This window comes from Ascaphus truei, chromosome 5 (assembly GCF_040206685.1).
Source record: "Ascaphus truei isolate aAscTru1 chromosome 5, aAscTru1.hap1, whole genome shotgun sequence".
Lineage (NCBI taxonomy): Eukaryota > Metazoa > Chordata > Amphibia > Anura > Ascaphidae > Ascaphus > Ascaphus truei.
Window position 1 is genome coordinate 62,853,125 of NC_134487.1, and position 23,383 is coordinate 62,876,507.

The window sequence follows — 23,383 nt, forward strand, 5'->3', positions numbered from 1 at the left end:
CCAGTAGTAATATACAATCTCAATTTATGACAATACAGCAAGTAAGAAAATAGCATTTTGCTATTAAGCTGACCCTAGAAGAGACATTTTAAAGGTGCAGATGCTCCCCCCAACAACAACAAAAAATGTTCCCCCCTAGATGGAAAGCAAGGGGTCAACTGAGTTGAGCGATACAGTATGGCGGTGCTGAGGAGTGTAGTTTATACGGAAATGAATAGGAAGCCAGCAGAGAGAGAATGAGGTCAGAAGCAGATACTTGTCTGGGAAGAGCAGGAAATGATTCAAGCAGCAGCATTTTGAATGGATTGTAGGGGAGAGAGTGTGAGGCAGGGAGGCCAGATTAAAGAAAGTTCCAGTATATAATATGGGAGAAAACAAAGGACATGCATTAGTGTTTTTGCGGTTATGGAACATACAGTAGGAAGGGGCGTATCTAAGCAATGTTGCGAAGGAAGAAATGGCAAGATTTAGTAACAACGTTGATATGTCGGGAAAAGGAAAGGGAGGAGTCGAATGTAACCCCTAGGCAGCGTGCTTGTGAGACTGGGTGGATAGTAGTGTTATTGACTGTAATGGAGGAGAACAGAACAATTGGGGCTGGTTTGGGAGGAGATATGGGGAGCTCTGTCTAAGCTATGTTAATTTTGAGGTGACGAAGAAACTTCCAGCTGAGATTGTTGAAAGGCACTCTGTCTTTTTTGACTTGATTGTAGGTGCAAGGTGAAAGAATATGTAAATTATATATAATATTATAGTTTTATGTATATCATGTATCTAATTCTGTGTCTGGGACTTTCCTTTTTCTTTTGTGTATCAACAAACTGTGGTTTGGGAAACCACTCAGCCACAAAATATGTGACAGTAAACCGAATGCTTTCTTTCCTAATGCTTGATACATAATTTCCCAATATGGTGATTGTGCATTCTAAAATATTTATTTCTCATTGAAACTTCTTTTCTGTAAGTTCTTCTTATTTATAGCAACAAATAAGTGTACTACAATAAAGAGTACAGTACTGCACCGACACACTTTATTCGAGTAAATACCCGGTATGTACCTGGCAGATACCTGGAATGCGCCACTCCTAACCTCTGACAAGCCCCGTTGCATTTGCCTTCCCAGCCTGGGTTCATGCCTGGCTGATGGGCGGCTGATCTGTTAAATGATAATGATTAGGATTTAATAGGCTGCAATGCTTCGCGTGTCTACCAGATGGCATAAATTCATGAATTGTAATGCAGTTTATATATATATACTGTGCAGTATTGCAGCCAGCGGGAATAAAATGCTTCAATCCCTGCTTGGAAAATAACTCAATGTACTCGGGCAGAAAACAGTCACAAACCTCAATACACCCGGGTATACCCGAATTCGTGGGACTAGCCAAGCTCGAATAAAGTGTGTCGCCAGTGTATGTAAAGAATGGGTGATAAACAGAAATCGAGACAAAGGTAGAAAGACAGAATCCCTCTGAATGTACTCTATACTTCTAGTGATGTAGGACGAATAATTATTCAAATACTTTAATATAGATAATATAAAATAGAATATACAGATTGGTGAATAGATCTATGGCCAATCCATAACCAACATGGACGTATACAAATTACACACTAGTATAAAAGTATAGCAGATAATTGTCCACACCGGGTTGAGTTACGAATGGGTATACAGTATACTATACTGAAATACCCAGTCTTTTCAACCAGTCAGCAAAGAGTGTTATAAAACCAGATTAGTATGTTAAGTTGACAGATGACTGTGGTACTATGGTCCCATCTGTATCTGACCCCAACAAATGTGGTGATCAATATCGGTTCTGGTATAGTAATAGTAGGTTACTTGCTGGTGGTTGAATTAGATAGATAAGTGTTGTTAAATATCTAAACCATCGCATCGATACAATAGTTTTTTGAATTGCTCAAATGTTTACAGTTTATAGTGAACACTGTGGCAAGTTCACAATAATGTATGAGAATATGATGTGTCAACTTTAAGTGTGGTGAATTTAGTGTTCTGCAATAAAAAATACATACACAACTGCTGAATAAATGTGGTTCTCTGGGGAGCCTGCTGGGTAGAAATGATCTTATAAGGCATAACAGCCTATTAATTCTAGTATCCGATGTAGTGGACACAGCAGAAAATAATGACCCAGCAGAATCTGAAGTTGATCAGTATTCTACATCACGAGAAGTATAGAGTGCCTTCAGAGGGATTCTGCCTTTCTACCTTTGTCTCCATTTACCCATCCGTATAACACCAGAATTTAGCTTCTATTTCAAGGCTGACGTAAGAGCTCTCTCCCCATATTCCCCATCCCTCTCTCTATATCAGTGAAACAGAAATCCTCATCACAATGTGTCACCTTCATGACAACAAGAGACAACATGAAAATTATAAAGAATAAAGTAAAACCACAAAATGCCTGTGTTGCTTACTCATAAGATGCTAAAAAAAATCCCTCCCCAGTACTTATTTAATGGAAAAGTTTACACGCCCCGAGCAACCAATGTACTGAAAGAACTATACACAGTAAAGGCAGAAATTACTAACACCAAGACATTTGTAATTATTACAATATTTAAAAGTTGGCCTTTTGGTCTAGATAAAAATAATGTTAAATAAGACATGTGGACACCGAATATAAACAAATATCAGAGGGATGCTTTATATTACCTACAAAATGGAGGATGGAAAATAAGAAGTATATTAATAGGAACCAGCAGCTCAGTTAGTATTATGAACATGCATGTCTACCTTAAGATGCAATCCCCTCCCCCCCAACCCCAATTAAATAAGACACAAGTATGGTGGTGAAGCCACAGCCTTAAATTATTAAATAAGAGGCAGCAATTATGTCAAATTGTGAATGCATTGTAATGCAATTTAATCTTTATAGATCATTTTAAAAAGTGCTATAGTTGAAATGGCGCACATCCTTATATAAATAAGGCGTTGGTATAGTTATAACTATAACATGTTTCTGATATGGTTGGGTATGTCAGCCCATGTGCAATAAACACTTGAGTGTGTTTCTATTTCACACAAGTTCCTAAAACCTCTACAACAGGCCTGCACAACATGTGGCCCGCATGCGGCCCGCCTGCACTCATTGTGCGGCCCGCCGCGGCTTTCCCCGTCCTACTCCCTCCCGAGGCTGCTCTCCCCCCCGCGAGCCCACTTGCCCCCTCCTCTCCCGCCCGCTCGCGAGCCACCCTCCCCCTCCTCTGCTGCCCACTAGCTGCTCTCCCCCTCCTCTCCCGCCAGCAAGCCGCTCTCCCCCTCCTCTCCCGCCCACGAGCCGCTCTCCCCCTCCTCTCCCACCCACGAGCTGCTAGCTTGCCCAAGTGTGCTAGTCCTGCCTGCTCTGCCGCCGTGAGGTGCAGGGGGGGGGGGTGAGGTGCAGGGGAGTGATGTGATTTGAGGTAAGGTGTAGGGGGGGGGAGGTGAGGTGCAGGGGAGTGAGGTGAGGTGCAGGGGGGAGGTGAGGTGCAGGGGAGTGAGTGAGGGGGGAGGTGAGGTGCAGGGGGGAGGTGAGGTGCAGGGGAGTGAGTGAGGGGGGAGGTGAGGTACAGGGGGGAGGTGAGGTGCAGTGGAGTGATGTGAGGTGAGGTGCAGGGGTGGGAGGTGAGGTGCAGGGGAGTGAGTGAGGTGAGGTGCAGGGGGGGAGGTGAGGTGCAGGGGGGGGAGGTGGGGTGGGGAGATGTGAGGTGAGGTGCAGGGGAGAGAGTTATGTGAGGTGAGGTGCAGGGGGGTGGTATAGTGGGGTGATGTGAGGTGAGGTGCAGGGGGGGTGAGGTGCAGGAGGGTGGAATGTGTGTGGTCTGCAGGGGGGTATTATGTGTTATGTGGAGGGGGAGTATTGTGTATGGGTGAGGGGGAGAGATGGGGTGTAAGATAGAGGGTGAGTCTCGCAAAGGTTGATGAGGGGTGCAGGGGGAGATATGAATGATGAGGGGTGCTGGGGGAGATATATGAAGGATGAGGGGTGCTGGGGGAGATATATGAAGGATGAGGGGTGCTGGGGGAGATATATGAAGGATGAGGGGTGCTGGGGGAGATGTGAGGATGATGGGGTGCTGGGGGAGATCTGAGGATGATGGGGTGCTTGGGGGAGAGATGTGAGGATGATGGGGTGCTGGGGGAGATGTGATGATGATGGGGTGCTGGGGGAGATGTGATGATAATGTGAGGTGCTGGGGGAGATGTGATGATGATGCGAGGTGCTGGGGGAAATGTGATGATGATGCAAGGTGCTGGGGGATATGTGATGATGATGCGAGGTGCTGGGGGATATGTGATGATGATGCGAGGTGCTGGGGGAGATGTGATGATGATGCGAGGTGCTGGGGGAGATGTGATGATGATGCGAGGTGCTGGGGGAGATGTGATGATGATGGGGTGCTGGGGGAGATGTGATGATGATGCGAGGTGCTGGGGGAGATGTGATGATGATGCGAGGTGCTGGGGGAGATGTGATGATGATGTGAGGTGCTGGGGGAGTTGTGATGATGATGCGAGGTGCTGGGGGAGATGTGATGATGATGCGAGGTGCTGGGGGAGATGTGATGATGATGATGATGATGATGATGATGATGATGATGATGATGATGATGATGATGATAATAATGATGATTTTACCCGTGCGGCCCGAATCTGTTTTCCTTGGAGCAGTTCGGCCCTTCTCGCTTTACAAGTTGTGCAGGCCTGCTCTACAACATCACGTGGCACATTTTTTCATATTGTTTCTTTATTTTGTTTCTATGAAATACACTTATTGTGTTTATGTTTAGATTAGTTGTTCTGCTAAATGCCCATACCACGTCAACAATGATTAATATCAGTACTGTACTGTATGTGTAATATCTGACAATCACTCATCAATCTCCTTTATCTTTACAGAATACATAGAGACGCCTAAAACATTTAAGGTCCGTTCCTTCAAAAACGTACCCAGTTTGGAAATGAGCTCAACCTTTTGAAGTAAATTGTCAACCTTATTTTGATATTGTTCCGAGCTGTTTTTTACCTTTTTAGTGCAAGAGGGCCAGCGGCACCACAGTGCAACCACGCCTGAGGCATTTTCGTTCATGTTTCCACTTCATCTGCGAACACATGACCACCACTGTCCCCAGCTAACAGAAGTGAAATGGAGGGGACTCTACTTCTGTTTGGATCTGGCTCGTCTGGCAGTGCAAACAAGCATTTCCCTATGACAGGGGTGGCCAACTCCAGTCCTCAAGGGCCACCAACAGGTCAGCTTTTAAGGATATCTCTGCTTCAGCACCGGTGGATCAATCAGTGGCTCAGTCAGAATGATTGAGCCACTGATTTAGCCACCATTGCTGAAGCAGGGATAACCCTAACACCTGCTTCTTGGTGCCCCTTGAGGACTGTAGTTGGTCACCCCTGCCCTATGACATATCTAGTACGTCAATAGGGCGTTTGATGTATCAGGGCCTGTGAGTATATCAAAAGGGCACTGAAAAGGTTAAATTAATTAGATTTTTTATTGAAAAAGGACACAAGTCTGTAGTAGAGGGTTCACATGGCAAACTTACTCTATACCTTAGTCTATACCACCAGGCAGCACAGAGCTGTATTCCATGCGGACTTAAGAAAGCCCTATTAGCAGGGTTGCCACCACTGCGGGTTTGACCTGGAGACTACAGGTTCTGGCCTCGTATCTTTGGGCTATGGGTTTACCCAAAAAATATCCAGGCGGCGGAAACCTCTCCCGGCATCTCCCCCTGCAAATCCTGCCAACATGGCTGCACGACGTCAAATGGTGCCGTGTTGCCATGACAACGGGACACTACACTCCATTGCAATGATATGGGCATTACATGACGCCTCAGCGCCATAAGGCGTCCCATTGTTATGGTAACAATGTCACGTTGTCATGGCAACGTGCGCCATTTGACGTTGCGGATGCCTTATGGCGCTGAGGTGTCACATGACGTCCCGCTTGCAGGGGAGATGCCGCAGCCAAGATAAATACAGCTCAACCCCGCTATAACGCGATCTGTTACAACGTGAATCCGCTTATAACGCGATGCATGCGTGGCTCCCAATTTTTGTATTTATGATTACTTTACAACACGATTACTGGTATCTTAAATACTTTATTGTACAATGCATACAACTGTACATTATTTCTAACGCGATCCACTTATAACGCAATGTGATTCTTTGGACCCCAAGCACAGCGTTATAAGGGGGTTGAGCTATACATGTAAAATGTTAATTTCAAAAAGTCTCTGGGTTAGCCATCAATAGAAGGTGTCTGTTAGAGAAACTGCCTAATCATGAGCTCTTAGAAGTCCAATAATATCACAAACTGGGAGGGGCATGTTAACTTGGGTTTGGAGTTAATTTTTCATAAATAAAATCTAGTTAAAAAAAATCAATGAACTGAAAAAAAAACGAAAAAAAAAACTATTAAATAAATGTTCTAGGGAAACTGCCTCTTTAAAGAGTAAATGCTTGCAGCGCCTAATATTATGCAACAGGATTAGTTTTTTTTTTTAACTTTATTTAAGCTATTATCAAATAAAATATTTTCAGAAGGTGTGGTGTTGTGGTTAAGGTGTTGGTTTTGAAATACACAAGCATGTAGGTTGGATTCCAGCCATTATCATTCACTTTGTGATCTTGGGCAAATTACATTCTCTCCCCTTAGGCATCGCATATAACATTGCAAGCGATTAGCAGAGGAGGCTCAATATCCCACTGTTATTCCGGTATGATTAGAAGCACTGTACATAGCTTAATAGCCCTATGTACTGTAGTAGTACCTATATTTTATTTTATATCAGGTACTTCATTGTGGATCCTGCAGCTTAAATATCAATACTCCCAGAAAGCAGAACTGCGTTATCTATTTTCATTCATGCTTTTGTACATACAGTAGACACTATGGGGGGTGGGAGGGGTGGGCGGGGGTGGGGGAGGTGAATCAAGAAAAATGGACGCAAATGGCATAATTTTTATCTTTTGCGTCAATGTATTAAGGTCTTTCCATCAAGTTTTGCATCATGTGCATTAGCTTGCACATTGGGTAATGTCAATAGAAGTTATATGATGCATGAATAATAATGGGATGTATCAAACTCTGCATTTCCATGCGACAGTGAGTAATATACAGATACAGGTAAGTCTAATGGAAATAAAATGTATGTAGGTAAATCCAAATAGCTATATACTGTACTCTAGTTATAGCGTGCATGCTATTCTAACTAGAGTATACAGATGCAGCCCCCAGTATCCGACGCCTTGCCTTGGAAAATCTGGGGCTATCTCACAGGAACGCTGCAACATTCCTGGGAGATTTCTGCAGCCAGACTATTGGCCATCGGATTAACATAGCGGGAGTCCCTGCAGTTCCATTCAAACTGATTGGGACTGCAGGGACCCCCGCTGTGTTAATCCGATGGGCCATTAGTCTGGCTGCATAATCTCACAGAAATGTTGCAGCGCTTACTGTGACATAGCCACAGTATTTTCCCAGGCAAGTGGTTGGATACTGGTGGCTGCATCTCTATGAATATTTGGCTTTACCTACATTTTTTTACAGCAGTTTATTGAGTGATACATATATGGTTAGGTTGTCTTTCCATTTGACTTACCTGTATCTTTATATTACTAATATTCACATTGTTTGAGGTTATCCGGATGTACTCCCGCGGGGGAAGGAAGAAGCAGTGCACAACCGCAAAAAAACGGATGGAGGCTGGATCACGAAGCAAAAAAGTATTAATTTACCATAGCAATACAAAAAAAATCATCTGCCAGGAATGGTAGAGGACACTAACGCGTTTCGTGCTGTTTGCAAGCCGATGCCAGGGACTCGTGGAAGCTACCCTTGACGAAGCCAAGTATCTGGTAAAATGCATAGGGTGATAGGGTGATAAGAACCTAACCTTGTGAGGATCTGTGATTGTAGCGATGAAGTCTCCGGGAAGCGCAATATATGTAAAAAAGAATACAATGGTGATAGTGCAATATTGTTAAGGTAAATGGATAAACTCAAATAAAGATGACACTGCTCTCAATATATATACTCACAAACATGTGAGGTTATGCAGGCACATAAAGGTATCTTTTAAGGCGTTCTTGTTAGTCACTCAGTCACCAGGAGATGCAGCAGTCAATGTAGCCCCATATAGATGGACTCCCAGGAACCTTATTAAAAGATACAACAGGACATAGTGCAGACTGTATGTATAGTTTATAGAAGGTAAGTAAAACAAGTTTACACTCACATAGTTTCAGATAAAGGTAAGCATTTAGATCTCAATGGATCTCTCCGGCCGGGTGGATGGTATCTCCGCTTCCCCTCTCTCGTGGCGTGCGTTCCACCGGTGCGTTCCAAACACTGGAAGTGATGTCATCTGCCGCGTTCACTTCCTGGGGTTCCGGCCGTCTCAGGGATAGAGCGTCACTCTACGCGTTTCACCACATAGGTTTCATCAGGAGTGACATTCTATTGCTTAGTAGGGATATATATACCCTAAATTATGTTCTCATTGGCTGGTAATTCACCTGATTCTATTAGAGTTGATTATATATACTTAAGACTATAATGAGACTTGAACAGAGCTCTCTCTATATTACATATATTATAGAGTCATCTACTAACAGTGTTCTAGTGTGAATCACAGATTATTAATACAATTCATCATAAAATACACATCTTTTATACAATCAATTGAAAATACATATGTTTATTTCGTCCTCAGACCACAATCAATGTTAAAATTGTTAAAATAATTATAAAATCAATTAAAAAAGATTCAATATCAAAATTATTAAAATCACTATACAAATTTAAAAATAACAATCTGTGATTGCATTGATTCCAGCTATCTCTAGTTTTTAGCGCCAAAACAGAGAGCCAACGAACAGCGGAGAAGCAGGGTCCATTGCCCTGAGGAGTCCGCAGGAGGGTCTGGTGATCGGGCTGCAGTTACAGAAGCCCGTAGACACACAGAGGAGCCTGGAGCCAAGCGTGCCAGTAACACGACGGTGACCGAGCGCAAGGAAAGCAGTTTATTGGGTATCGGACCAGAAAGCAGTGAGGAGGGACAGTCCCCCCCAGCGGATCGATCAATGGCACTAACACCCCAAATCAACAAACTGAACGTTAAAATCGAAGTACCAGAAGAGGCACCAGTGCAGCACCGGTTGGACACGGATTCGTGAGGTCTGTGGAGTGGTGCCCAGGGATAAGACTGCACTTACAAACTGCCGGTACATACTGTACATATAAAAAACAGCCATTAAGAGAATATATACAACCAGATAAATCTCATTACTTCAACTAAAGAAGGGTATTATTAATATACCATTTACTGGAAATAATCAACTACTCCATCATCAGGGAGATTGTGCATATTGTATTACAAATATAATAACAAGGCTTGAGCCATTTCAACTAAATACACAAATATCTATTCTCCTGCAAACAGGGAGGAGGGAGGAAATTTTTTTTTTTTTGAAAGACACCAAGTGGAAATGAAGTATACTTTGAAGATACACAGTGGAAACAAGTTATACTTCCAGACTGGATACTTTTAAACTTGGGTTGTGTCAAATATATAATTAATAATAAACAGTGTTTAGTCAGTGTTTAGTCTCAATCATTTATCCATACTGTATGCTATCAAATTACATTTAAAAGTCCTTCTGGTATTAAGAATATGAGGATATGTTTGTTTTATTTATTGTTTGTTGCTGTTAGTTTATGATTGTGTTCAAACTTGAACAAGGCTTAGGTTTATCAAACGTACAGTTCGGTGTCATCATTTTTTGTAATATTATTCTATTTTTAATACATTTTTATATTTGTATCTGAATATTGTATTTTCCTAAGAGATCCCGGTACCAATTTTTCCTAAGGAACATCAAGATTTAATATAATAGGTATAGTTTTATGCGCTAGGGTGTTTCATTCCTATCCATTAGGAATTTGCGCTTTGTATTTGTCTCTTCCTGTCTTGTCCACGGAGCCTGTCTTCGGTGGACTTTGTGGGAGCTGGGAAGGCTTCCACACACAGCAGCTGCAAGAAGGTGAGCTACATACATATGATAGATTTTAAAAGCACCAGCACCGATCAAACTTCCCTTTTGTGGCTGACCCTATATTTTGGGGAGTGGTTCCCATTTTTTTTTCATTTCAGTTGCTATAACAACGCAAGGAAGCTTAATACATCAAAAAAAAAGAAGCTGTGTGTGCTGTGCACGCGCATAGTAAGTGAAACTTCTTTGACTTTTGTTACAGAAATTGTATTTGTGTTGGTGATGTTTTAATTAAAAATCAAAATACAAGTTCATTGACAAAACGCAAATAAATTTGACTTAGAATGCACGTGCTCGGCACACATTCCCTGTATTAGCTATTTGCACAGAGTGTGCGTGTGTGACCGAGTGTGCGTGTGTGACCGAGTGTGCGCGTGTGACCGAGTGTGCGCGTGTGACCGAGTGTGCGCGTGTGACCGAGTGTGCGCGTGTGACCGAGTGTGCGCGTGTGACCGAGTGTGCGCGTGTGACCGAGTGTGCGCGTGTGACCGAGTGTGCGCGTGTGACCGAGTGTGCGCGTGTGCGCATGTGACTGAGTGTGCGCGTGTGACCGTGCACGCGTGTGAGACTGCGCGTGTGACTGAGTGTGACCTTACATATCTCCTTGCACATCACCCCTCCTGCACATCAACCCCCCTGCACATCAGCCACCTTCACCTTGCATATCCCCCTGCACATCACCCCTCCTGCACATCACCCCCCCTGCACATCACCCCTCGTGCACATCAACCCTCCTGCACATCAACCCCCTGCACATCAGCCACCTTCACCTTGCATATCCCCCTGCACATCACCCCTCCTGCACATCACCCCCCCTGCACATCACCCCCCTTGCACCTTACATATCCCCTTGCACCTTACATATCCCCTTGCACATCACCCCCCTTGCACCTTACATATCCCCTTGCACATCACCCCCCTTGCACCTTGCATATCCCCCTGCACATCACCCCTCCTGCACATCACCCCCCTGCACCTTACATATCCCCTTGCACATCACCCCCCTTGCACCTTACATATCCCCTTGCACATCACCCCCCTTGCACCTTACATATCCCCTTGCACATCACCCCCCTTGCACCTTACATATCCCCTTGCACATCACCCCCCTTCACCTTACATATCCCCTTGCACATCACCACCCCTGCACATCACCCCCTTCACCTTACATATCCCCTTGCACATCACATACCCCCCTGCACATCACATACCCCCCTGCACATCAGCCCCCTTGCACCCTACATATCACCCCCCTTCACCTTACATCACCCCCCATGCACCTTACATCACCCCCCTTGCACCTCCTCACCTCACATCACCTCCCCTCACCCCTGCACATCAGATCACGGCGGCAGAGCAGAACGCCGGCCTCCTCCTGTTCTGCTCGGTGGGGCTAATCAGGCCCCGCTCCCTCAGTCAGCACCCGCACTGCTGACAGGCACAGACCGCGATATGCGGTCTGTAGGGAGTGAAGCCGGAGCGGGAGGGCGTGGCTTGAGCGGAGGGACCCGGGACCCGCTACTCTTCCCCCCTCCCTGGGCTCGGGCTGCTGGAGGGAGCTGCTGCGGGCTGCCGTAAGGTAAGCAGCTCCCTCCCCCTTCACCCACAAATGCCCTCACAATGACAGTTTATCCGCTTTGCTCAGGTCTCCAGCGTTGCCCACCTGATCCGCACACACCGCTCTGCTTCCTCCCAGTTAAACCTCCATGATCCCTGGGCTCCTCTCCTCATCCTCCGGCCTCGGCAGCGCTCAGTCAGCGGGACACAGGGAAGCGGAGGTAGGGAGGAGAGCGGCTGAGCAGCGGCTGACTGATTTAAAATCCGCGCCTGCCTTCTTGCTACAGTACACCTTTCACTCTAGCACCGGAAGCTCTGCGGCAGCCATCTTGCTATACCCATGGCAGTGGACATGTGGAGGTAAACGGCGGCCGTTAGGAGCGGCGCCGGCGCAGCGGGTGTGTGGGCGGCATGTCACAGCGGGTGTGTGTTGGGGACCGGCGGCTGTTAGGAGCAGCGCCGGCGGCGATATGTCACAGTAGACACGGGGGGAGGGGGGGAGCCGTGACATCACTTCCGTTTCACATTTCGCCCCCAACTCTCCCGTTTTACCCCATCAGAATAGGTGCCACTAAAGAAGTTTCACTTCAAAAATTATTAAAAAGGGTATAAAGAGGCAAGAAAAAAATGCATTAAGCATTATCTATTACAATCCAACTGATTCTAGTGATTTTAGAGAGTTTTGCAAATTCGCATATTAAATGAAATTGCAATGTATATTGAATTAAAGCTTTGCGACTCGCTTGCAAATTCGGACTTTTTTTGTGTGAATCAAATAGGGTAACTTTTGCGAGGTTAAATGACCTGATGCAAATGTTTTGCACATCCCTAATGAAAAGTCTCAAAACCTCCACGTTTATATTGTTATCAGTACAAATCATAAATGACTGTAAGGTCAAGAGGATTCAAGTGTCATCTGTTTTTCCTGATCGCTCTAGAACAGGGGTGGTCAACAGCAGTCCTCAGGTTTTCAGGATATCCCTGATTCAGCACAGGTGGCTCAATCAGATGCTCAGACTTTCACTGAGCCAATGATTGAGCCACCTGTGCTGAAGTAGTGATATCATGAAAACCTGACCTGTTAGTGGCCCTTGAGGACTGGAGTTGACCACCCCTGCCCTAGAAGATTTGCACATACACTCACAAACACAAAATTAGACACACCATTTTTATACTAATACGATATTGCTTAATAGCTCCTAAATCACTGCAACTTTGATTGGCCCAGCACCATTTGTCCTTATTTAAGTCGGACTCCATGATATGTATGTATATTGTTATATACTCTGCGCTTTTACCTTTTTGCAAACTGTATACATGCTGTACTCATGCTGAAACCAGACTGTATGCCAAATTATAGGCAAAGCTGTAAAATTCCGGGCATTATTCCCTGCTCTCTGATTGGTTAAAATTCTGGGCATTATTCATTCAGTAATGCCGGAATTTGTGGCTGCTTGTAAAGTGTTTATTTCTAGCCAATCAGCTTTTCCTTTTTTCAGAACAGCTCTGAGACAGGGCAGGGGATTGGTCAGGAGGCAGGAACAGCTCTGAGACAGGGCAGGGGATTGGTCAGGAAGCAGCAGCCAGGCAGTGACTCCTCCCCTTCCCTCCGTGAACACAGCTCCATGGACACAGTGAGAGGAGGGAGAGAGTGTGTTTGTAGCTGCAAATTAAGTGTCTGTATGCAGAGTTTGTTTGTAGCTGCAGTTTCTGTCTATCGTGTGTGTGTCTGTCTGCTGCTGCAGGGTTTGTGTGTGTCTGTCTGCAGAGTTTGTGTGTGTGTCTGCTGCAGAGTTGTGTGTGTGTGCTGGAGTGTATGTGTGTGTGTGTGTGTGGCTGCAGAGTTTGTGTGTGTGTGTGTCTGCTGCAGAGGGTGAGTGTGTGTGTAGCTGCAGAGTTTGTGTGTGTGTGTGTCTGCTGTAGTCTGTGTCTGCTGCAGAGTTTGTTTGTGTGTAGCTGCAGAGTTTGTGTGTGTGTGTGTAGCGGCAGCTTGTATGTGTGGTGCTGTTGTGTTGTATGTGTGTGTAGCAGCAGTAGCAGAGTTTGGATGTAGCTACAGAGTTTTTGTGTAGCAGCAGTTTATGTGTTGTGTGTGTGTGTGTAGCTTTTGTTTGTGTGTAGAGCTGCAGTGTGTTGTGTGCGTGTGTGTGTACGTACACACAGGGGGTGGCAGTGTGGGGATTTATTTTGCTGCAGTGTGTGTATAAAGGTGCTTTAATGTATTTACCATTTTATTTTAATAAAAAAAATCTAAATAACTACACAAAAGTGTCTATCATTTATGAAAAAAGCCAACATTTAGCCTATAATAGTAATAATCCCCTCAGAACAGGGCATTACTGGCCAGTAATGCCCTGTTCTTCTGGGATTATTACTTAAGTAACGAAACTGCAATTCATAAACATTAATATATACCAATGTAAAGTAAAAGAGAAGAAACACGGCAGCTTACTACATGACACACTGTGAAAATGCACCTAGCCAACCAAAGGCGAATTCAGGACATCAAGAAATGATAAAACTAACCTGCAAAGAGCCATATAATGATTTGTTCTCTGAATTAAATGGTGTGCCATGTTCTATATTTCCTTGAAATCAAACATAACGCCAAGCACATACAGTAATCCTACCAGGCATAAATGTTAAGACCTTGGCAAACCAGGAAATGGAATATTACAGTTAAATACAGGCAGTCCTTGTTTTACAACGCTTCGTTTTACAACGAATGGCTTATCCAACGCTGTGCAATGCATACCTATGTTAATTTTTACAACGCCAAAACGGCTTATCCAACGCTCTTACGATGCTTTGCAAAGTTGTTTATGTGTATATAATATATATATTATAATATATTATACTATATAATATATTATATTTTTATATTATATATTATGTAATATTATATATATAATACATTATTACTATGCACTATATAATTTATGTGTGTGCTGCATATCTTATTGTCTGCGTAAAATATTTTGTGTATTTTAGCATTAAAAATGTCTTCAGGAACGGAACCTTTCATTTAAACAGTGTTCCTATAGGAAAACGTGTTTCGCTGTACAACGTTTCGCTATCCATGCCATTTTGAGTAACGCATTGTGTCGGATAACCGAGGACTGCCTGTACTGTAACAATTGATGCAGAAGATAATATAACATAGAAAACAAGTTAACAGAAGCTTATAATATTGTTTCCTTGCACATCACGTGAAGGAAGAAGAAAGAAACAAACACAAGTTACTAAGGGAGGCAAGCAAGTATGGTTGAGGTTCTATGATGGTAATTCATAAGCCAGGTAGCTGGGATGCATGTCTGTACACATGGCATAGGGTTGCATAGGATGTACGTAGAATGATATCATGAAGGTGTTCAATAGGTCAGTTATGCCCTCACATATAGAGAATTGCAGCATTGGAGAGAGATGCGAGTTTAACACAGGATCTAACCCTCACAGGATCACATTGTCTAATCACATTATAAATCGCCCCAAGCAGGAATACATTTTCCTGTTATAGTTCGTTGGGCTGTCAAGAGTCTGGAAAAATTGAAATTAAGAGGGTAAATAACAGATGTCGAATAAATTGCTTCTGGGGAAAACAGGAACATCATTAGTTAGCGAAAACGTGTTACAACTTGTTACAGTATGTACATATTTCAAATGAGTATGAACTGAATATTGTATGTTGAAACAAACTTGATATTATTAACTTGGTTTAGTTTAACGATGCAATTTCTGAGAGTTTAGAAATGTAAGGGGGGGGCTTCACTAAAGGTCGATATATATTTTTAAAAACATGGTGTTACCTGCATTTAACGTCAATGTTATCCTATTCACTAAAGTCATATCAGTTAGAGTGGCGTTAAGGGGCTTTTTTTACCCTGATAATATGTGTGTTATTCTTAATGACTGTGGGCCAGATCACCAAAGGTCCATTAGCTCAGGGCTAACAACGTACCGCTATGAAAATCAGCAACACTTGTTATTTTCCCTGAGGTTAATTCATAATCTATAAAGCTAGATATATGCAAAACAACTGCATATCTCATTAGCATAGGCTAAACACCATGTTAAGTTACAGGAACACAGCCTTACCTTACATTGAAATAACATGGCGTTAAGCATGTCTTACCTAAAGGTGACACTACTCCCATCCAGAGTAGAAGAGATGGAGAATGGGAGAGAATTTTAGGGGTTAATATATTAAGTTCAACCTTGTTAATATATATGTTTTTTTATCATCCATTCTAGGTTGGCTAGTTTTATCTTGACTTACTATAGTAACCATTATAAGCAGAGGTCTAACGCCAGCCTGAAGTAGACAATATTTATTGGCAGTAGCCCAATATTGCCAGGCATCGGAGCTTAGTGAATCCTATTTTTGTAAAGTATCAAGTGACTTGCATACCTCCACAAACACTCCTTTATACAAGATGTGGAGAGATATGTGAACAAAACTTAACACACCTGAGATACCTGTGAAAAAATGCTAATTAAAAGCATTTGTAGCTTGGTTGGCAAAATCTGTGATGTCACAAATGGAGGGCAGAACATGGTACAGCCACCACTATGATTGGTTGTTATACCATGTGTCCCTATGACATATCTTCTGTGATGGCCCTATTCCCTATAAAAGACCAGGGCCCTTACAGAAGGCTGAAAATTTGACTAGAGGCAAAAACTGGTAGCTGAAGACTTCAGATGAAGAAAGAAGACGACTTGAAAGAAGAAGAAAAGAAGCATCATTTTCTACCAACACAGGATCTGGGGCTTCGGGTCAAGATGAGGATCCCCTATTGCAGGCCCATGGATGGGGGGGAGGAGCAGCAATTCAATGCCCCAATGTTCAGCATCTGTACAATTATATGCAGAGATTGTCAGCGCCATTGAAAAATATTATTAAGCTCCATCATGAATTAATACTGATTGGAGTTTGGTATATAACAGAGTAAATTTAACAACCTACTTAATTCAGGACAGGACTCTGTGTCCATTTTCTTCCGCCTACATATTGCTGACTTCCCGGAATTAAATTTAGCCTAATTTATAAGGTGAAAAAGGTCTGTAAAAATATCATATGTATAAAGATCAATGTTTAAACTTTTTCCAGACTCAAAAGAACAGTGGGATTGTGGCCTCTCTGTATTAAGGGGAATTAATTGTCTCAAAGGATATTCCAAAGAGGAGATCAAATTATGTGATATAAAGGAGAAGCATAGTCTTAGAAATAACACTGCATTTAAGTTTAGTCACTGCAGAACAAGTAGCATAAAATAGAGAAAAGCCATCCTAGGCAGCGACGCTATCCCAGCGTGGAAGGACACAACGTGTTAGCTGACAGCAACGTTTTGGTGATTGTGAAAGACCCTGTCCCTGCTACAACCCAGGAAGTTACAGGCTCTTTATGCTGGAAAGCTTTATTCAAATGGCACAAAAATACCTGGGCGTTTGTGAGTGTTCATTTGTTTTTATACCAGTCCATGTTTATTAAATGTTATTATGCCATCTCTCTTTAATTGATAAGGATAACCGGTGGAATACTGAAGATTATCCTTACATTCCAATTTGGTAACAAATCTATACAGCCCTATTTCCAACTGCTGCCATTTGGATAAACATCCCTATAAAGTAATCACATCAGGTGTGTGCTATCCATAATCTATGCCTCCATTGGAGACTGCACTGACATTATTAGCTTCTATCTGAGTAACAACTATAGCGACAGAGATGTAATACAGGCAGTTATATGACCGCACTGGTCTGACTATTTAGTCATTTACATTAATTTGTTTATTAATACACTGTTATCTCTGTGTTTTTTCCTTGTATTTCTCCTATGCTTGGAAATCTTGCTTGAGCTTGTGCACCGGAGGACGTTCTCCTTTTTTCCTGCTATTGTGTGTGTGTATTTGGGGATGGGGGCCTATTGTGTTTGTGTATTTGGGGAGGGGAGATTATTGTTTGTGTATGTGTATATTGGGGAGGGGGGTTATTGAGTGTGGGGAGGGGGGAGAAATGCATGGGGTGTGAGGGAGTGTTGGGGAAGGAAACGGTGACGGGGGAGTGTAAGAGGGGGGTGAGAGCGAGGTGGTGTGTGAGTTGGGGGGGTTTAAGAGAAAATGGGGGGCGGGGGGTTCTTGCAAGGTTGCTGACACGTGGGTGTGGGGCCCTGGTGGAAACTTTAGTCCTGGCCCCCAGAAACCTGTCTGTGGCCCTGAGGACAGGCCAACAAAATGTGTATTCTGTTTGTTTGTGCTTCAGTGCTGGAAAAGTATGGCAGAGTTTTCAGTTATGTTGAATCACGAGAACAAGCTTTGATTTACTTGCATGCAGATTCACAGTCTATTATCTGCAAACTTTGCATATGACGACTGACACAAAAGACACACAGAGAGTTGTATTGAGTTGTATGAGACTTCATTGGATGATGTTTCACTGGGGTTTTTTGTTTGCCTTCCTCTTGATCAATATACTGTAAATACAAATATAAGATAAGTATCTGAATTTAGCATAGGTTGAACTTGATGGACATATGTCCTTGTTCAACCTCATCTACAGTGTAACTATGTATTGAATTATTATGAGCCAATATTTTGATATCTGTTGTAAACTGTATTAAGGAGATGTCTCCAACATCCAAATCAGAGTGTAATGTAACATAATATATCTATCTGAAGTTCGCACCTGGTTAATGTAGCATTTAGTCTTTGAAAAACTACAGCATCCTACTATTTTGCAAAGGCCTACAAATAGGGGATGCCTAGTCCTCCCCAACTATACACTACATCTAGTAGCGGCTCAGATTGTCGTCCTCATTGACTGGCATACAACTACTGACTCCAAACACTGGGTAGAAATTGAACATACACTATTACCTTCCCTTCTTCTCGACAACTTACTTTGGGTACCCAAATCTGTATGCCCCAGGGAGGCCTGTGATGTTCCTTCCATCCAATGCTCCTTTTAATATTGGGATATAAGGGCCATTAAAATGGGGCTGACACGGTCTCCCTCCCCTCTTCAACCATTATTTTTTAACTCAAATTTTCCTTCTGGAAAAGCGTTTCTCTAAAAGCCTTGGTATATGTATAGCCAGAATAACCCATTTGGTTGAATCAGGAACATTACAATCTTTTGCAAACATACAAACAAAATATGGTCTTCCTAACTTAGATTTATATAGGTTTCTCCAGCTAAGACATTTTTTTTGCCTTTTCCAGGTCTTTCGGGGGGAAACTACTGTAAGTAAACCTACTACAGTAGGTTTGAACAATTGTGTCTCGGCTCTTCTTGTATAAAAGGTCGAATTTCCATTGTGTATGACCTTCTCAAGACATGTATGCCGACACTAAACTTTCATATATGTTAAACTTGAAGCTCCGTTGCTGCAGCCTTACAGCACCTTGGGAACAGGAGGAAGTGATTTCCATGTGATCTCTCTAGCACACATGCTACTGCACTTTTGGTCTGTATAGCCACAATACTCTAAGCATATCATTTTGTCTTTTGTAGACTTTGCTGGACTGTGGTCAGGTTCTCTATGTTGGTCTGTACAGCCATACAACTATAGCATTTTTTTCTAAGCGTATCTTGCCGGACTGTGTGTGCTTGAGTACTTTGGACATTACCTAGATTAATGTGGTTTATTTTTGTTAACCCCTGCTAGGAGGCTTTCATTAACCCCTATTTGGATACATTCATGCCTTATTAACCCTTGCTAGGATATTACCTTGTGTTAACCCCTGTTAGGAGGAATTCATGTCCCATTAACCCCTATTTGGATTAATTCATGCCTTATTAACCCTCGTTAGGATACTACCTGGTTACATTATTCCCTACTAGGATACATCCATGTCTCATTGCCCATTTGTTTTTGGTACTTTCTTTGGGAGACGTGTATAGGGACTAGGGAAGTACCATTAGATACCCTGTGTCTTTTGGGAATGGGCCTGAAGAAGGGGTTCATACCCTGAAACGTTGCCGCCCCCCTTTTCCTCTATACTTTTACGTTTGTTCATCCCACCCCTTCCCTCCCTCTCCCTTTTTGTATTGTGGTTTTTTCACTCATTTTGTGTTTTGCTCATTAAACGTTTTGGTTCACCATTCCCCCATTTTCCTTCTTTTGTGTGCTGGGAACATTTATTATTTTTTAAACTTTCATATACTGTATGTTAAACTTGATGGAATCACATGGTACATCCACCAATCCGATTGGTGGATGTACTATGTGATGCCTTTCCTTTTTGAGAGAGAGTTTTTATCATCTTTAAGGGAGGGAAGCCATCCAATCAGGTCCCATATGTATACCTCCCTTTAAGGCGATGTCACATCACCCAAAAATGGGAAGACATCATATGGTACATCCACCAATTGGATTTGTGGATGTACCAGGCGATTCTATCAAGTTTGGTAGAGAAGTAATTCTCTGTCAAACCTGATGCCTGGATGCATGTTATACATCCACCAATCCGATTGGTGGATGTACCATTTATCAGTCAAATGTGATAGCACAGGCCTTATATAAGGGCTGTAATGTCTCATTTGACAGCAAGAACACAGCGAGTCAACATCTCCTGGACCTGGTGAAGAAAAGAAAGAACATAAGAAAGAAGATCTATTTGCTGCAGACTCTTCTTCAAGCAACTGAGGATCATGGACTTCTGCGCATCATGCAGTTCTTCAAGATTAGGATCATTGCTTCATTGGTCAAGAGTTGTTGGTGCCGCAGTTGGGTAAGGAGGATGAGCCTCCATCCCGGCAAGGGTAAGAAACCCGGATTGTATTTTATTTAATTGTGTATTTTTGGGGGGTTGCCCATTCATTGTCATTGTGGTTATCTGTGCCCCCATTGAGGGCATATATAACAACAGTGACAATCAATGCCTTTTTTTTTGAATAGTGTTTGTTTTTATTTTATTGTTATGTGTTTTTTGCTAGACATTTTTTTTAGGTTGCAAATGTGGATGTCTGTGCCCTGTTAGGGCATAGATAATCACAGTGACAATCAATGTTTTTTTTGCAAACTGTTTATTTGAATGTGTTGAAATGTCAATTTCATTTTATTGTGTAATTTTAATTTTTTCAACAAAAATGGGCAAAAGCGCTAATAGCCATATTTGGCTACTAGGGCTTTTGCCCATTTGTGTGTGTGATGATAGGGTTGGAATGGGGTAGTTTCCCGGGGAGAGTGGTTACGCTTCCCTGGTGGGTAACCCCTTAGTTACCATAACAGTTACTAACCACTAAGGTAATTAAAGGGTTACTGGCCAGTAACTATTTTTTTACTTTAATGTTGGTGCTACGGAAGAGGATCAGGATGAATACAAGGATGGCCTTCATCCTGGCAGGGGTAAGTACAACTTCTATTTACTATAGGGTTGCTGGCTAATAGTTTCTTTTTAATGGGCAAATATGCTATTATCTAGATCTGGATAATAGGGCTTTTGCCTACTACTGTGTGTTGGAGGGGGGCGGGTTGTTGGGGGTAGAGGGGGTGGGTAGTAGGTTGCCAATGTAGCTATCTATGCACCCTTTGAGAGCATAGGTAACCACAGTGACAATCAATGGATAAAATGGCTAGTGTATCACATTCTTTTTCCTTTTTGTTTGCGCCCCAAAATCCTCCATATCGGCATAAGTCTAAAATTCTGCATATTCCGCATCTCTGCTCCGAAAACAGAGTCATGCGTCAAAACCCACTTTTTCCTTATACATACATAGACCACCAAATTCTTAGAGCCAAACTCTTTAAATAATAGACAAAATAATGCATAAGCAGCAATGAGCTCGACAATTGTTTGTCTAAAATAACTAAACAGTTCATAAGTTACAACAATTACAAACCCACAAATGTTTATAATCCTAATGTATGACAAATAAATGTATGCTCTTCTATTTCAGTGATAATCCATGTTTGTCTTTACTTCCCATTGTATTCTCTATTTGGCTTTGCTGGATCTGCTATTTTTGTATATAAAAGGTCCAACTAGGGTGATTTACCCATTCAGTACCACTAAGGCTACACTTCTATACTAAAAGGATTGACTTAATATTACACATTGTTGTTGTGACATTCCATGTCTAAGGAACAGCTTCAGGACTAATAGAGGAGACTAGCACTCAAGTAAAAATGTAATTAGAATTTCCTTTTAATATTGTGCAGCATTAACTTCAACAAGTATGGGCAAGTCAGAAGCATGGCTCTCATGCAAATGTAGTATTATAGTGAAGCACTGACTTTGCAAGAACAAAATCTGCTTATACTGTAATTATTAAATGACTTCATTAATTAACTATTACAAACACCTACTATAACAATGCTTATTGCTTCCAAATGGCCATTTAGTAAGTAGGGTGTGTAGATTTAAGGCTGTTTTTAACTCACACCCAATTAGATAACATTATTACTTGTTTTCAAAAAAAAAAAGATGAGCACTAACAAAAAAGAAGGACATTTGTAAAACTGTTACTCATTAATTTTCTCCTTTTGTTATTCAAACCCTAACTCACCAAGTTTCTCACCTAACTCACCAAGGCACATCAAGCAGTTTGACTTGATTTTACCCAGCTCCTAGCTGAGCGTCAGAAGAAAAAATAAAGCAAATTCCATTTGAAAAATCTCATCAATTTGCCCATTATTTATTATTTGAGTCTACTACAGTATGTTAACGAAGGATCTCCACATGTACATGTCACTCATATTTATAATCACTTACATCACCATGCCACTGACAGGACTAAATCCAGAGACCTGACCCCAACCCCTGCCCACCCACCAAGCAAGCTCTCAATTCACCTAACCCACAGCCCAACCATAATGTTTCCACCCCGACCCACCACAATGACAACTTATCAATGACTCTATAATGAAATCTATATGTAAGCACACCTTTGTTTTACTAACTAATGTATCTGGGGAGCAATATAAATGTTGTTAAAAATAAATAATTATAAGGACATGAGTGCAATGTTAAACTTTTTACACAACTGCATGTAAAACACTGTTGTAGAAATTGGAGCACGCTGTGCTAGTTTTTAGCGCTAAGAAAAAGACTTACACGTACAGCCTTCATGCCTGCTCACAGGGATAAAATTAACATTGCCGTCTAAAAGGAAGGTTCACATAAACGATTTAAAACAAAGAAAATTCAACACCGCAGTTTGTTTTTACTAGAGGGAATAGCAATATTAGGTACAGTATTGCTAATCTGGACCTTGTATTATTTAGGATTAAAATCCATGCTGTTTTGTTTCACTATCCTCTGAATCAATATAATCTTTTGCATAACCGTGTGCTACTTACTGTTCTAGTAATTTCATGACCTTTACGTAATAATGTCTGTGGCACTACACATTTTTCACAGTGACAGTCTCAACAAAATGAACCAATGAAACAAATCTTAGGGCCTGTTAAAGTATTTTGTCCGAAGTGGCAGATGGCACTGCCATTGATTTGAATGGACAATACTGAATCACGCCCTAAGTCTTAAAGCAGTGCATATTGATTTTTTTGTCAGGTAAACATGCAACATAATGTAACTAAATAAGCCTTGCAGAATATTAAAGCTGCACACCAAGCACTATCCTTCATGTGTGTCTATTTGTTTTTTTAAATAAATCAGTTCTGTGCTATGAGAAAATACTTGTAGCAGTTCTTTTTTTAAAACAACTCTGAATTACATTTTTAATGTATTATAATGTAACCTACAGCAACCATTTACAAAGTCACATCCCCTTCCTCTT

The 23,383-nt window shown here is 42.2% G+C and overlaps 1 protein-coding gene across 7 annotated transcripts in view; it reads right to left on the reverse strand.

Annotated features, from left to right (window-relative positions):
- Positions 1-23,383, reverse strand: part of PTPRZ1 (protein tyrosine phosphatase receptor type Z1) — a 213,986-nt gene that overhangs the window by 144,885 nt on the left and 45,718 nt on the right. The gene's annotated exons all lie outside the window — the stretch shown is intronic.